At 36.1% G+C, this 15,528-nt stretch overlaps 1 pseudogene; it reads right to left on the bottom strand.

Annotated features, from left to right (window-relative positions):
- Positions 1–13,908: 13,908 nt before the first annotated feature.
- On the bottom strand, positions 13,909–15,226 carry LOC123383185 (annotated as a pseudogene).
- Between the last annotated feature and the right edge of the window lie 302 nt (positions 15,227–15,528).

Below are 15,528 nucleotides of genomic sequence, written 5' to 3'. Positions count from 1 at the left end.
AGAACAAGTTCTTAGACTTTAATATGTAAAATATTAACTACGTATTTTGTTACAAAAAACATGTGGTGAACAATGGGAATAATAACATTAAACTCATTTATTTAGGTCTTAGAGTCTTACTATTTTTCATGGAGCATCTCAATCTAATGCTTCATGGAACAAAGCTTGAGAAATTTTGATTTACTTTATGAAACTTTTTCCTGTCATATGTACTTGGAAAGATGGGCTCAATGAACAGGAAACTGGAATGAACAATAGAAGTTTTGAAATTCCATTTTTAGTCCTCCATCACACTGTGAGAAAAATAGCCTTTCTTCACCAGAAATAGGTATTTGGTCAGAACCCTCGCAAAGAATGATTCAGAAAAGTAGGACACTATCCTTCCTTGTTAACGCATACTAATTTAAAGCAAATATAATGCACCTCAGTTCCTCAATAAGGAATTGATGCAAAAGAAGAAAAAGTAGTATTTAATAATACCTACTTTAGCTTTCTGGGAAAGATCCCCCTGCCCTCCAGTTGGCTTCATTTCCTTGGTATTATTTCACTACTTTATACACCTGACTTCACACAATGTCTTTCAGTTCAGCTAGCACATAAAACTACATATTCTTCTTGCATAGACACTATACCTGTCACTCAGAACACAGCAGAATTTCTTCCAGGAGTTTTTACTTTTATATCTGTTTTCATCCATGGATCTCATAAAACCTGGCAAACATGATCTCATTATTCCTCAGGATCTTCCTGTGAAGTTGGTGGGTGGCCAGTATTTTGTAAAGTGCTTTATCCAGTTTACATGAAGTATTATTCTCCATATTATGCAGCTTTTATGAGTGAGTAACGTGACCAAGGACATAGAAAATACACGCAGACCTACGAAAAGAACTTGTGTTAACAAGAAAAGCCCAGCACCTCATCTTTTTAGATCTTGCTTCTCTTCTATGTTGTAACAGCCTATTGCTCAACTCTGACATTTTATTCATTTATTTATTTATTTATTTATTTATTTATCTTGCTACAGTCTTTATGAGGATTATGTTATTCTGCAGTTTCCCCCTCTGGGTTCTAGAGATGAATAGTCTGCATAAAATACAATGTAGTATGTGAGGTGTATCTTCAACTCCATTTTAAACCCACTAAAATGATGTAATCACTACTCAGCTCCATTTATTTTGAACCACACATCAAGAATCAGTGAGTTCATTAACACGTTTATCATCAAGAAAGAAAAATCTTTAATTCCAGGCTAATGGTTATTTCTGGGTTTAGCAAAGGTAATATAGTACAGATGACTTCAGTAATTTCATGTTTATTCCTTGAATTGGGTGTGGTATACTATATATTTTATGCTATTATTTATAGCTCTTTATATATCTGCTATTTTATAATAATTAGAAAGGAAGAAAAGATATATTCATGGTGTTGCAAGCAATGAGTTAGATCAGGTAGGAAAAGAATCAGATTTGGTGATGGGGTGCTTGAATAGTTGGAATTTTTAGATGTCTTATGTTGAATCATCTGTTACATAGAGGAAGTATTGAATAGCATGTGGAGATTTGAAGCCTGGGAAAATTTAGATGGATTCTTGATTTGGAAATTATAGAAATATCAATTTGTGGTGAAGCAAGGGAGTAGATAAGATTCCTTGAGAGTTTGGATTGTAGATGAGTAAGAGGAAGAAAGTACCTAAGATTATATGGTGAGATAAAGTGACCTTAATGAGAGAGGCAGAGGAAAAGGAGTCAAGTAATAAAAAGGATATAATGGGTATCAGCTCAGAGTTAAACAGTGTGCCCCAGGTCCTGCCCCTGTTCCTCTGTTAGGGGCATCATAGTTCTCTGTAGCTTTGAAGTATACAGGATATTGTTGGCAGATGAGTTCCTCAGCTATCTTTTAAAGAAATTTGGGTGTGAAAAGAAGAGAGAGATAGGGACCCGAGATAGGGTAATAGCTGGAGAGGATATAGAAATGAATAGTATCTACTACTCTGTTATGCAGCAGTAGATAATAGAACCAAATAGAAATCCCTTAGAAATAAAAAAGGCAAAATCATGTAGAAGAGGTTGATCTTCATAATTAAAAACATGATCATAATTATAGCTAATAATTTCATACTTCGTGTACATCAGACACTATTCTACCCACATGACATGTGTTAAGTAATTTACATCTCACAACTCTATGACATGGTACTATTATTATCCTCCCAATTAACATGTAAGAAAGTGAGATACAGAAATGATAAGTAACCTAGACATTTGAATCTTGGCCATCTGCTTTCAAATTCTGAACTCTTAAATACTACGCTGTTGGTTTCGGGTTAGATCTTTGAGACAGAAGAAAAAGCATGAGTGAGTGAACCTGGGAGCCCAAAGTGACAATGAGAATTTAGGCTCTTTCTACAGTGGTGAATATAATGAAGGGCAAAATGATTATTATAATCTAGTAAAGCCACATATGATTTTCTGGTTTATTCCTTTTGGAGATATTTTCTAGCAATGCTAGTATATAGTGTAAGATATTCTTTCAGTGGAATTATAGGAAAATTGGTTCACTGATATTAATAGACACATACACACAGTAACCTTACAAGCAATCAAATGAAGCGGATACCTAGATTTTTCTTTTTTTAAAAAAAATTTTAATGTTTATTTTTGAGAGAGGGATGCAGTGCAAGTGGGGGAAGGGCAGGGAGAGGGAGACAACAGAATTCGAAGCAGGCTCCAGGCTCTGAGCTGTCAGCACAGAGCCCGATGTGGGGCTGGAACTCTGGAACCATGAGTTTATGACCTGAGCCAAAGTCAGGTCTTAATGGGCTGAGTCACCCAAACGCCCCTAGATTTTTCTAATATAGCACTTACTAGCATACTTCTGAAATGCAACACATTTAAATACTTTTCATAAACAAAGTCCTAATATTAGGCAATATTTACAAGGAATTGAAAAATGTGTTTTCATTTGTCTTTAATATTTCACTATTAAGGTTTAACAGACATGAGTTTATAGGGAAGGACATTTTCAAATTAGAATAAAAGTAAGGAGGAAAAATAGCTGTTTTTGCTGATTATGATATTAAAAGCTTTTCCTGAGCTGAAGGTAGAAAACATGAAGCCGAGGTGCTGACTGGGGGGACATAACAGGGAGACAGAACAATAAACATGGATTTTTAATATGAGCTAAGAAACCCTAGGGTCTTGGGTCCACCAATTAAAATAGTTAAGCATGCTATATTTAGTCACTCTGTGAAATAATATTCTACTTACATATTCAATTTACCAATTGTTCAAATAGTTGTTCATATTCAAATAATGGCTGGACCATGGATTTTTTTTTTTGGTATTTACTCAGAGTCCTAGAAATGACAAAAAGGTAATTTTTCTTTTTTTTTCCATCAGAGTTATGCCAAACCACATATATGTGGATTTCATATCTAATTGAAAACAATTTTAGCATCAAATTAGCGTTTTTAGATTTTTAATTTTTTATTTATTTAAGAGACAGTGAGCGAGAGTGTGGGAGGGGCAGAAAGAGAGAGACAGAGAAAGAGAGACAGAGAGAGAATCCCAAGCAGGCTCTGCCCTGTCAGTGCAGAGCTGAACACGGGGCTTGAACTCACCAACCATTAGATAATGACCTGAGCCAAAACAGAGCCACCCAGGCACCCCTGGGTTTCCCTGTTTGTTGTTGTTGTTGTTGTTGTTGTCATTGTTGTTTGTTTTCTAATCACATGCAATGCAGATAAAAGTGTGAGCACCAGCTATGGGACTCCTTTGGACAACTGCATGATGAACATTGTTTTGACAAGAAACTTTCTCTCTGCAGCACTAAATGCTTCATTTTTATAACATACAATGCTTCCTTCATGAGTTTACTACTTGTCAAAATATTTGTTTGAATTATGTAGACATCAGTGATGTGTTCTTTGATTTGATGTGGTAAGAACTAATGGTTTTATGGCAAAAGGTAAGCATTTTGACATTTTAGTTTTTATTTGTGTTTTTATTAAACTTTTTATTAAAGGCATGCTGTTACTTATAAACTATGAACGGCAAATAGGACATCTAGCATCTTGTCTGGCAGTAAAAGCAAATCATTATTTTATTTTAATTTCTTATCACCTATAAAAGGAAAAGAAGTCACAAGTCGATATTAAATTAAACATAAAAACAGAGACCCAAAGGCTAGTAAGTGACAAGAGATGCTACTTTTCAATGTTATATTTGGAATAAAAATTACAGTCAGGCAGGCGTGTGAGTTTGAACTTGAGACAAATTAAATGTTTTTTTTTTTTGTTTCAAGTAAACAAATCATTATAGCTCTTGGTTTGCAAAGTTATGGTAGGTATTTTATGTTTCATAATATCATAGTTACTGACTGAAATCCAATAAAATTTTATTTGTAGAGGACCTTGAGGCCACTTGCGTTTTTTTCAATAAACCTTAATAAAAAGAATTTTCTGTTATTTATGTTTACACACATAAAGAATTTAAGAGCAATGCTCAGACATCTGGTGAAATAAAAACAGTTTCATAACCAAGGTGAACTAGGGTGAATGCCCCTGTTAATGAGGTCAGAATTTGTTATCTTAAAGATTAGTACTCACTAAAAAAATAATAATTTGTTATCTTAAAGATTAGTATTCACTAAAAAAAATAATACTTTGTTCAATTAGATGTCTGGACCCAGGGAGCTATTGTCTAGCAGGATTAGAAATAAATTCACTCTCAAAAGGCTCAGTTTAAGTCTATCTTTGCTATTCTTGGGCTTTAGTCAAGTCCCTGACTAGTTACAGTTCTCTTATTAGTAAAATATAATCCTGTGACAATTTAATAAAGTAAATTATGGGGAAATTTGAAAAATATGTAATTATAAATGTTTAAAGTATATACTGCCTTATTCAATTATTTTTAAGTTAATAATAAATGTTAGAAATAAAATCATAAGCTTTATACTAAAGTTGGATTTTTTAATAAAAAACGCATTTCTACAGTTTCTGAGTCTGGAGGATAATGGAGGCAGCCATTACATCTTCTGAGAGAAAGATATAAAGAGATAGAGGCAGAGATGGAGAGAGGAGAAGGAGAAAGAATGAGCACATCCCAGGAGATAAACACACATGGCCTACCTTTTGTAAAAATCCGTGGAGGCAGAGATTATTACAACCACCAAATTCCAATGGAACTCTTTCCAAGATGCCCATGTGTCAGGGGAGAGGGGACTTAACAGAATATGAGAAAAGAGAAGAAGAAGGTGGAGAACATAGATGAAACATAGGCAAAATCACCACTAGAAAGCCCAACCCAACATTTGGTCCAACAGACTGCAAGTCTGGGAATCAATACTTCACAACGCTCACTAGAAAGTAGGAGGTTGCAGGTGTACAAGATACAGGTGGGAACCCCAGAGAAGCACTGCCTTGGGGAAGATCAGACACATAGGGAGGTGCAAGTATATTTAAGTGACAGTGAAGTAAAGGAGAAAGAAGAGGGGAAAGTTAAAATTCTTACAGGAATGAAAGAAACAAATACCCCTCACCTTTCCACCAATCAACAAAATTATCATACTTCACTGGACTGACAGAAGAAATGGGTCCTTGAACTAGAACCAGTGTCAACAACCTTCTACAAAGAGAAAAAACCAATCAACTTAAATCACACAATTCTATAAAAAATTTCAAATCAAAACATTTCAGCTGATGAAACCACCCCACAAAGAAACAGTTAAGGATCAAAAGAAAACTGAGTGTCACACAATGCTTAACAGTGAATTAAACATCTTTAAACAGGCATTTGAAGAAATTATGCAAACGGAATCAGCAATTTAGGATTATAATGGAAATGGACAAAAAATAATCAGGAAGAATTACAATTAGATGCAATTAAAAAGTGGAAAGGCACAGTAATCAAAGAATATGGTATTGTTGGAAGAACAGAGAGTTTAGAAATGCACCCAAATATATGTAGTAAATTGATATTTGACAAAGGAGCAAAGGGAATACAAAATGGAGCAAAGATTATCTTTTTAACAAATAGTGCTGGAACAACTAGACATCTACTTGCAAAAAGAAAATCTAGACACAGACCTTACATCTTTAACAAAAGTTAACACAGAATGGATCACAGACCTAAACATAAAACACAAAACCATAAAACTTGTAGATTTCAGAGAAGGAAATCTAGATGACCTTGGGTATGGTGATAACTTTTTAGATATAACACCAAAGGCAGTGTCCATGAAGGAAAGAATTGATGGAAATCATTAAAATTAGGAACTTCTGCTCTGTGAAAGACAATGTCAAGAGAATGAGAAGACAAGCCCCTGATGGGAGATAAGGTTTGCAAAGAGCAACTCTGATAAAAGACTGTTAACCAAAATATACAAATAACACTTAAAACTCAACAGTAAGGAAACATACGACACAATTTAAAAACGGGCCAGAGACCTTAACTGAAACTTTACCAAAGAAGAAAAACAAATGGTAAATACACATTTGTTTCACATCATAGGTCATCAGGGAAATGCAAAGTAAAATAACAATGAGAGGAGCCCCCCCCCCCCCCCGTGGCTCAGTGGGTTAAGCGTCTGACTTCACCTCAGGTCATGATCTCTGTTTGTGGGTTCAAGCCCTGCGTCAGGCTCTGTGCTGACAGCTCAGAGCCTGGAGCCTGCTTCAGATTCTGTGTCTCCCTCTCTTTCTCTGCCCCTCCCTTGCTCACACTCTGTCTCTCTCTCTCTCAAAAATAAATAAACGTTAAAAAAAATAACAATGATATATCACTACCCGCCTATTGGAATGGCCCACATCTGGAGCCCTAATAATATCAAATGTTGATGAAAGTGTGGAGTAAGGGGAACTTGCATTCATTGCTGATGGAAATGCAAAATGTATAGCCATTTTGAAAGACAGGTTGGTGATTTCTTACAAAATTCAACATTTCCTTACCATATCAATCAAACTCCTTAGCATTTACTCAAAAGAGCTGAAATTATGACCACACAGAAGCCGGCACACGGATATCTATAGCAGCTTCATTTGTAATTGCCGGAACTTGGAAACACCCGAGAATTTTTTCAGTAGGTGAATGGATAAATCAACTGCTACATTCAGATAATGGAATGTTGGTCTACAATAAAAAGAAATAGGCTATCCATCCATGAAAAGACTTAGAGGAACCTTAAATACATATTACTAAGTGAAAGAAGCCACTGTGAAAAGACTAAAATACTGTATGTTGTATAATTCCAACCATATGCCCTTCTGGAAGAGGTAAAACTATGGAGAAAGTAAAAAGATTAGTGGTTGGGCAACATGGGTAAAAGGGAGTGGAGATACAGGCTTCCAGTTATGGAATGAATAAGTCATGGGAATAAAAGTCACAGCCCATTAAATATAGTCAATGATATTGTAATAATGATGTGTCAAGATAGAACATACCTACACTTGTGGTGAATAGAGCATAATGTATAATAACTTGTCTAATCACTATGTTTTACACATAAAAATGATGTAACATTGTGCGTCAAATATACTAAAAAAAAAGACCATTGGTTGCTAGGGATTGGGACAGGGAGAAGGGATGAATAGGCAGAACACAGAGGATCTTAGGGGCACTGAAAACACTGTGTATGATACTCTATTGATAGTTACAAGGCATGTCCAAGCCCATGAGTATACAATAGCAAGAGTGAACTGTATTGCAAAGTATGGTCTTTAGATGATTATATGTCAGTGTAGGTTCCTCAATTTTAAAAAATGTACCCACCACTCCAGTGAGAAATCTTGATAATGGAGACTATGCATGTGTGGGTGTAGGGAGTATATGAGAACTCTTGGTAACTTCCCCTCAATTTTGCTGTGAACTTAAAACTGCTAAAAAAATAAAGTCTTAAAAATTGTATATATTTAAGTTGGAAATTTGGTGATCTGATGTAGATTTACTTTGCGAAATAGTTACCACAATCAAGCTAATTAACATATCTCTCACCTCAGATAGTTACCATCTTCCTTTCCCTCCCCTTCCTCTCCCTTCCCTTCTCTTTGCTTTACTTTTTCTGTATGTGATGGGAACACTTAAGATCCACCCTCTTAGCAGATTTTAGATATACCATTAAGTAGTGTTAACTATGGTCACAGTGTTGCATATTAGGTCTCTGGAACTTATTCATCTTGCATAACTGAAATTATGTTTCCACTGACCCACATATCTTCATTTCCCCCTCCTCCCAGCCCACAGTTACCATCATCATACTCCGAGATCATGCAGTATTTGTCTTTTTGTATCCAGCTTATTTCACTTTGCATAATGTGCTCCACATTCATCCACATTGTCACACATGGCATACAAATATTGTATGTATATACAATGTTTTCTTTACCTCATTCATCTGTTGATGGACATTTAGGTTGTTTCCATATCTTGGCTCTTGTCAGTAATGCTGAAATTAACATGGAGTGCAGATATCTCTTCCAGATCCTACTTCCATTTCCTTTGGATATATACTCATAAGTGGAAAACGTAATCATAATGCAGTTCTGTTTTTAATTTTTTTAAGGAAACTGCATATTATTTCCCATAGTGGATTAGCTACCTTTTTTTTTTCTTTCAGAAATGTTTTTGTCCTCATTCCCTCATCACTTACTACTTTCTGGCCTAGATACATGTATGTTGGACCACTAGATACTGTTTATCAGTCTTTGTGATTCAATTTGTGTTCAGTGCGTTTCTTTCTTTTCAGTTAGTTTCTACCAAGGTGCTCATTGATTATTATCCTACAGTGACTGAACTCCTATAATCTCATGTAGTCAGTTTTACCTTTTAGATACTGTATTTTTCATCTCCAGAAGTTATTTTAGGGTTCATTTTATATTTCCATTTTTCTGCATGTTATGTCCATATTTTTCCTTAAGTAGTGGCACATTGTTATAAGAGCTATTTTAATCTCTAGCTGTTATTTCTGGGGTTTGTGTGTGTGTATTGACTAATTTTTCTCCTGGGTGTTCATTACACATTCTTGCTTCTTTGATCTTGGATATTTTGAATTTTGTTTTTGTGTGTGTCTAGATTTTGTTATCTTTCTTGAAAGAGAACTGGAGCTGGTTTTGGCAGGTAGTTAAGTTACTTTGGTTTAATTTTATCCTTTGGAGGCTGGTTTTTAAGCCATATGATGTTATGTGTACACTAACATAAGACCTTTTTATGGTCTCTATGAGTGCCCCACATGATCTTTGAAAACCGTGGTCTCTGATTGACTGAAATTCAGTTTCCAGAACTATGATTGCTCTGGAAATCATTTAGTTCCTAGTTCTCTGATCATTCCTGCTAAGACTGGTGGAGTTCACCCTATGCATATACTTACGTGTCTTCAGCAAAGACTTGAAAGGATTCCTGAGACTTCTTTTATTGCATACTCCTTCTTCTCAATACCCCACCATGCAATTCCCATCTGCCTCAGTTATTTGATTCATTAAAACTATTATGCCTTGTTTGGTTTTCCCCTTCCTGCTTACACTTCCTAGAAATTGAATCCAGAGAGAAAGCTAGAGCAAGTGAACGGTTCCTCTTTGCTTCCTTTTTAAAAATCTTTTATTTTATTATTTTTTTAAGTTTTTATTTATTTATTTTTATTTTGAGAGAGAGAGAGAGAGAGAGAGAGAGAGAGAATGGCAGAGAGCAGGAGAGAGAGAATCCCAAGCATCCTCTTACTGTCAGCACAGAGCCTGATGCAGGGCTTGATCTCATTAACTGTGAGATCATGACCAGAGCCAAAATCAAGAGTCAGAAGTTTAACAGGCTGAGCCACCTAGATGTGCCCCTTTAGTTGCTTTTTTTTTCTTTTTGCTACAGGGGATCACTACTCCCTGATACCTAATCATGTCCAGAAGCAAAATTCCAATTATCTATCTGTGCATCTATTATCCATCCATTGTCTGTTCATCTATCTGGTATTTATCAATTTTATGCACAAGTATTTCACTTACATACTCATCAGTGTTCATTAAATATTCTCTTTTTTTCTTTCCTTGTCTTAGGCAAACTGAAGAAATATGGGTCCCCAAGTAAAATCATCTGACCTTTCCCTTATGTGAGCTTTTTTTTCTTTACTCGCTACTTCAGATATTTCTTTTTAAGCATGTTTTTAGCTTTGTTTTTGTGATTTTTTAAAACTATTTTCTCTCTATTATGTTTTCCCTTTCATTTCTAGACCAAGCACTCTTCAGGCTGACTTTTTGTTAGTTAGGTGTTTATGATCTAACATGCTTGCAACAGTTCTACTAGTAAAATTTTTTTGTAAGAGAGATTTGAGGATATAATTGGGTCTGTGGTTCACATTAACAACCACTATGTTAGTAGTCAAGCTTGAAAGACTCTGACATTTAACATTATTTTGATAAGTCATTTTTTTCCTGATGCTTATGCAGATGAAATAAAAATTACCATCTTCTTATAGTCTGCCTACCAATGCATGATGGTTAAATTATATGAAGGAAAGATAAAAATAAATTAAGAAGGTTTTTCCTTCAGTAAAACATTTGATTGCGTGATTTGATTGATAAAGTGAGAATAAATTGCTTTCTTTTGTACTCTTCAGAAATTGGTAATCATTGGATGATTAGCTGACAACTTTACATTTGAAATGTGCTGATCAGCTTGTTTTACCTTAATAACCCTATGATAGTGACCACCTTATCTTGCCCTTTAATTTTAAAAATAATGAAATAATTTTTTATCGTAGTCTTTTCCACTGTTCTGCCCAATTACTTCAGTGCTGAATGGTACTTTGCATTTTTGCTGGTCCATTAGTCCCATATCATGCTCTTTCTCAACTTCCATATTCAAATATAGGATAATTAAATGCCGTCTTTTAGCGTCTTATAACCTTGACACATAAATTCTCTTTTCTCAGTGGTACAAATTAATGGATAAACGACAACCTACTAGAAATTGTAATGAGACATTACTATTTATAAAATGTTAATGTACATTAAATGCTAAACAAGAATCAATAGTATATAGCTATTATCCATATAACTGAAGGATATAGGATATGAAGTGAATATTAAACTTTTAAATTAGCACATTAGATGGTAGATATATAGAGAAATATAGATAGATATAGAGATATATCTATATAGGTATAGAGATATAAGTGTTTCCAAAGAAGTGCAATTGAATTATACTTTGAATTATGAATAGAGTTTAATCAAGGCAAAATATTTAAGGAAGGAAAAAAGAAGAATATCTGTGGAGGTCTTGAGAGGAGAGATACATTTAAGAAGACAAAAGAAAACCAGTGTAACTTGAATAGAGATTATGCAACATGATGTTGGAGAGGACTTTTAGGGGGGTTTATAAATACAGTATGACAAAAATAAAGGGAATGTGAAATTTTCATCTATTTGTTTAGTCATTCACTCAACACCTGCAGGACAGTTACTATGCTCTGTTTTGTGGCATTAAAAAATAAATAAGGCATGGCCCATTCCTTCAAAGAAATCATGAACATAGTTGAGGAAGAGGCACAAACAGCATAAATATGAGCAAGAAAGTCAGTCTAAGGGACAAGTACTACCTCAGCCACATTACTAGAAATCATTATATACCATTTCCAATGAAGCACACATTCAATTGAATTATAAAGTATTTAGAGATGCAGCTTCTAGAATGGTGGAATAAGGATCTCTCAATATCTGCCCCCTATAAAAATATAACACTTGCACATAAGGGCAAGTTCAACTGTTTCTGAAATCTTAAAATGAACTGAAAGCCTTAAGAAATCCAATGATTATTTATTTTAAAAAAGAAAAAGTGGAATCTCTGTAAGAGCCAGTCTTGTCTTTTACCTTGCCCTGATCATTTCCTCTCCCACCACATCTCTGTGGTAGTTTTGGAAGCCAACATTCTTGCAACTACAGAAACTAGGAAAACCAGGAGCCTGGTAGCCACTGGGGGAGGCAGGACAGACAAATCTGAGGTTCACCTAAAGCATCATCCTAGAAAATTGGCATTATTTGGCTTATCTGAAAATTTCCCAGAAAAGTTCAGTTTTTAGGGTTTGTTTCTATTCAATCTGAGAGCTTACTCTTTATGAACAGCTCTACCTACAGAGCATTTATAAAAAATAATCAGCAACGATTGTTTTAAGTTCACAGCTTCCTGAGGTGGCATCATCAATGGGAGTTAACAAAAGCCTGAAAAAGAAACCCTAAGAGAAAAAATGGAGGAATTGAATGGTCTTGAAGGGCTTTGAAAGCTCTTATATAAATCTGGAAACCTAGAAGGACATGCAGACATCTTCAGGAAAGATCTGAAAAGGCCTAATGCTCTTACCTCTCGCTGATCTTGAGGTTCTGTATAAGTTGCCTAGGGCAACTGTAGACTCCCTACCAGAATGTTAAAAGTTGAAACAAACACAGGCTCAGTGCCCTTCAGCAAAGGTTGGGAGATTCAAAGAGTTCAAAGAATAAAAGAATATTTCAGTAAAATTATTAGATTACCAAGATAATCAAGCAGGCAATTCAGTGGCCACGTATGACAGGGAATTTAGACTTTACAGAATTAGTTCACTAAAAAAGTCACTAATGAGCAAACAGAACATGGGCTTTACTGAAGAGGAGTTCAAGAGACTGAACATCAATGCGGCAAAGTCCAGCTTCCTCCCGGAAGATGAGAAGAGGAAGCTTCTTGATTTGCTCTACAAAGCCTATGGGATGCTATCTTTGGCTGCTGCAGCAGGGCAGCATCCCTGAAGACGTCACGGCCACCTCTCCAAGCCCTCACCCTGTGGATGGAGCCTCCCTGACTCGGGGGGGCTGGAACGACACTCCTACCTTTACTCCTTCAAGGAAGACCAGGGTTCCCATAGTCAGCTACTGCTGCTCTTGAAGCCTGTGTGCCTGTTTCTGTACACGTGAATACTTCAGCACGCTGTATCTCTCCTCAGACTGTGGACCAGAGTCTGGTTGAATCTGAAACCTTCCTGTGGGGACTCATGATGAAAATCTGGTGCTCAATGAAGAAGCTAATGGCTAAAAAAAAAAAAAGTTTCTTAGTTTCATTACAGAAAGTCACTAATGAGCAAACAAATAGTGGCAGTAACAACAACAAAGAGCAGTAACAACAAATCCTGGCAGGTGGGAAGGTCTCTGATTTCCAGAGCTGTTGCCAAGATACATTATTTAAAACTTGAGGTCTCCTGGGTGGCTCAGTAGGTTAAGCATCTAACTTTGGCTCAGGTCATGATCTCACAGTTTGTGGCTCTGCGCTGACAGCTCAGAGCCTGGAGCCTGCTTTAGATTCTCTCTCTCTCTCTCTCTCTCTCTCTCTCTTTCTCTCTGTTCTTCCCTGCCTGTGCACACTCTCTCTCTCTCTCTCAAAAATAAATAAATACACATTAAAACTTAAACACAGGTCAATTGAGACGGTCTTATTTGAGGATCTAAAACCAGAAAAAAATATATATAAAAATGGAGGTTTATAGACCTGCAGGGCACTACCAAGCATAAAAATGTATGTCTAAAGTGACTTCTGGAAGAAGAAAAAAGAAGGAGAAGAATAAGAAAGAGGGGAGGGGAGAGAGTAACAGGAGGAATATTTGAAGATATAATAGCCCAAACTTGCCGGATTTGATTAAAAATATTAATCTGCATATGCATGCAGCTTAAAAAAAAAACTCCAAGAAGGAAAATTCAAAGGAATTCACATCTAGATACATTATAGTCACACTATGTAAAGCCAAAGATGGAAAGAGAATCTTGTAATCAAAAGGAGAGAAGCAGTTCACGAAGTCCTTGCAGCTATTTCCATTTTCAATGAGAAATTTTAGATGTTCCTCTTAAAATATGTCAAGTGGTATAAAGTTCCTTAAAATTCTTATTAGAGTACTAGACACAAAGGATTTGGAGACTAATAATTTAGGATAAAAGCAAGTCATGATTAATTTTACTGGAGTGGAATAAAAACAACTGTGTGAAAGATATTTTTAAATCATTATTAATTGAAAAGGAATATACGAATATAGTAAAATATTCAAGTAAAAAAGTATATGAAAAGAAATGTTTCCATTTTACCTATATCCAAGTACTGCTAATGCTTTCTTTAGTAGCCTATATATAGAAATGTAGACATGTACTTTTTTTTTTCATAAAGGTTAGCATAATTTGCTTTTTTCTCTTCAATTTTTATTGCATCGTCAGAAACTTAGCTCTGCAATCCAGCTAGATTTGGAGGGAAATAAGGAAAATATGGAACCCATAGAACTGCAGGGAGAGCACAAAGATTATAGGATATTTCCAGAAGAATGGGTGGAGGGGTGTTTTCCTGAGCTACAGAAGGAATGGTCTGGTAGTTGAGATTGACAAGTCAATTTTTTCAGACTTATCCACAGTCAGCAATGGTTATCTTCTTGCCACTCTTGGATCCAAAGCGTTCCTTGGCTTCCACAATATTCCTGCCCTCTTTCACCTTGCCAAAGACCACATGCTTGCCATCCAGCCACTTAGTCTTGGCAGTGCAGATGAAAAACTGGGAGCTGTTTGTGGTGGGTCCACCATTTGCCATGGACAAGATGCCAGGAGCCATATGCTTCAGGATGAAATTCTCATCAAAAATTCTTCTCATAGATGGATTTGGTGCCAGTGCCATTATGGCAAGTGAAGTCGTCACTCTAGTGCATAAACCCCAGAATAATCCTGTGAAAGCAGGAACCTTGATAGCCAAATCCTTTCTCCCCAGTACTCACAGCACGAAAGTTTTCTGTTGTCTTTGGAACTTTGTCTGCAAACAGCTTGTAGGAGAAAGGGCTCGCCATCCACCGCGTTGTGGAAAAACACCATGGGGTTGACCATGGCTGGGCAGCAGCGTCTCCAAAACATAATTTGCTTTTTACAGCAAAATCTGCTAATCTCCCATATCACCTACAGATATTTCTGCCTCTAATTCTTTAGAATCCCATATTTTATTGTAATATTCCAAACTACTTAGATGGTTTCAATATTTGACTTAGAAAATTAGATTTAAGATTAACCTTCAAGGTAGCAGTTTTCTAGTTGACCTTGATGTAAAAGGCATGGAAGATAGAAGGAACAACCACAGGGGAGGTAGGAAAATGTGAAACAGTAGTGCATTGCAAAGAATGAGTGTGGTCTATGATTGCTGCAGCTGGTTGTCCACAAAATAGATGTGGTAGCAAAATGTGGGGTCGCCCTCAGAGTCATCAGCTTCTTGTTAACCTGTGGATTTTACTTTCCTATTAAAAATATACACAATAGGGGTGCCTGGGTGGCTCAGTCGCTTGGGCGTCCGACTTCGGCTCAGGTCATGATCCCACGGTTGGTAGGTTTGAGCCCCGCGACCGGCTCTGTGCTGACAGCTCAGAGCCTGGAGCCTGCTTCGGATTCTGTGTCTGCCTCTTTCCCTGCACTTCCCTCACTCATGCTCTGTCTCTCTCTCAAAAATAAATACGCATTAAAAAATTAAAAAATATATATACACAATAGCCAAAAATGGAGCAACAAGCAAGCCAAAC

Source organism: Felis catus, chromosome F2 (assembly GCF_018350175.1).
Source record: "Felis catus isolate Fca126 chromosome F2, F.catus_Fca126_mat1.0, whole genome shotgun sequence".
Lineage (NCBI taxonomy): Eukaryota > Metazoa > Chordata > Mammalia > Carnivora > Felidae > Felis > Felis catus.
The sequence above is the reverse complement of the archived record's forward strand: the minus strand, read 5'-3'. Positions and strand labels throughout refer to the sequence as shown.